Genomic DNA, 2,174 nt, shown 5'->3' with positions numbered 1-2,174 from the left:
TCTGAGAACAGTCCTGGCTCTGCTTCAGGGGGCACGTGGCTCCCTGCCGGCGTGGCTCAGAGCTTGAGCATCAACCTATGAACCAGAAGGTCACGGTTCGATTTGCGGTCGGGGCACAGGCCCGGGTTGTGAGCTCTCCAGTGTGGCGCGTGCAGGAGACAGAAATCCATGATTCTCTCTCTCCTCCTTTCCTCTCTGAAATCAATAAAAGCACCCCCTTTTTAAAAGGGGGGCACGTGGCTGGGAAGGGTGTGGCAGATCCAGGCCGCAGCCATGAGACCGTGTGGAATGCTGGGGAGAGGCCGGGTGGAGACCAGGCCAGGAACATCCCGCAGCCTTCCCGATGGCACTCCCTGCCCGCGTTCCCAGGAGGGGGAGCCCCACCCACACAGGCAGCTGCTGTTGGCACCATGGGCGCCCAACTGCAGCCAGCCCCTCACCGAAGCCACCAGCGGGCGACCAGCCCAGTGATCAGCCCAGGCCTCTGGGAGTGACGGTGCTGCAGAGAGGCCACGGGAGCGGGGACAGCTGGGCTTGGGGCCCCCCTGCCCCAGGCCAGGCCTTGGTGATCCCTCTGCAGTGCCCAGCTCAGGCCCTCAGTGCTGGGGTGCAGGGATGAGAGGCTGTGTGTGGGGGTGTGGGAGACCCACATTCACAGAGGCCGGTCAGGTGCCGCCCCGGGCCCTGTGCGCAGGCCGTGTCTCTACATGTTGAAGTTGGGGTGAGGAGGGGGAGACCCCTGAGGGCAGAGGGGAAGCCCATGGACAGGAGCAGGACCAGCCCAGCCAGGTGATGGGCTCCCCAAACTCTCCCGCTGTGCTGTCTCAGGGTGTGGCCTCTGAGTGCGCCCGCACAGGATCCGCCTGCCCACGTCCCTCCTGGAGCCTCTCAGAGGAGACGCTGGGTGGGGGAGGAGAGCGGGGGTAATTTTCTCGGGGTCCCTGGGGGTGGCTGTCTGGGCAGCAAGGAGCCGGGATGCAGGACGCGCATGTTCCTGAGCGTGGGCGGCTGCTACTCCCCAGGACCCAGGAGACGGCAAACTGGATCAACGGGGTGTCCCAGCAGCCCCTGGCCCGCAGGGTGAACCTGGGACAGGCCAGCCCGCCCCACACACCCAGTTTAATTTGGGGTTTGCTAGGGAATAGCAGAGAAGTGTAATCCGGAACAAGCATGCTATCCCGAAAACTGAGTTCTACAAACACAGGTGGAACTTTACAGAGAAAAAGGAGGAAGTGGGAGGGGCTTTGAACTGAGCCCCACGGCCTGTGGGCGGGAACTGGAGAGCCTGGTGTCCTGGCGAGGGTTTGGCCCCGCGGGGCCGGCTGGCCAGGAGGAACTCCCCTCCTCCTGCTGGAGCCCCCACAGCTGCCTCTGCTTGTCAGGGCCTGTGCAGGGCTCCCCACGGGGGACCCTGGGTCCACTTTTTATTTTTTTTATTTTTTGCGAGAGGATTTTTTTATATTTTTATTTTCGGGCTCCCATTGGCCGGGTCCACAGCTGGTGAGTGGGGGTGGGGGAGAGGGATGCTGATCCTTGGTTGGCCCTTGGTTGGCAAAACCCAGCCCCCCATTTCCCCGCGCCACGTGGATCGGTGGCAGCATTTTCCAACTTGCCGCTCCACAGGAGGGAGGAAGGGTCCCGCACTCCGCCTGGCGCTGGCGAGGGCGGAGGCTGTGCGCCTCCTGCCCCCCACTGGTGAAAGCTGCCCCGCGGGGCAGCACCGATTTCCTGGCAGCTACCCGGGGAGCGGCGACGGCGGGATGGGAGGACTGGGCTTACCTGTAATGAGTTTGTCCCTTGGCTCTTGGTGAGAAGATCTTTATCGCCGAGGCTTCTGTGCGCCCTATTTTTCTTTTACTCTCGTGCAAAAAGTGGGGGAGGCGGGCTTTTGATTAAACGTGTAATTGAGCCAAGGTAATTAGCCATTTGTCCACTTTTTATAAATATATTTTAATTGATTTCAGAGAGGAAGGGAGAGGGAGAGGGCGAGAGAAACATCAATGAGAATCATGGACCAGCTGCCTCCTGCACGCCCCTCACGGGGGATGGAGCCAGCAACTGGGCCTGTGCCCTGACCGGGAGTAGAACCAGTGACGCTCAACCTCTGAGCCACGCGGGCCGGGTCGGATCCTTTTTGAACGCAATTTTCTTGGTTCGTGTTGATACCTGATTTT

This window comes from Myotis davidii, unplaced genomic scaffold, assembly GCF_000327345.1.
Source record: "Myotis davidii unplaced genomic scaffold, ASM32734v1 scaffold1509, whole genome shotgun sequence".
Lineage (NCBI taxonomy): Eukaryota > Metazoa > Chordata > Mammalia > Chiroptera > Vespertilionidae > Myotis > Myotis davidii.
The sequence above is the reverse complement of the archived record's forward strand: the minus strand, read 5'-3'. Positions refer to the sequence as shown.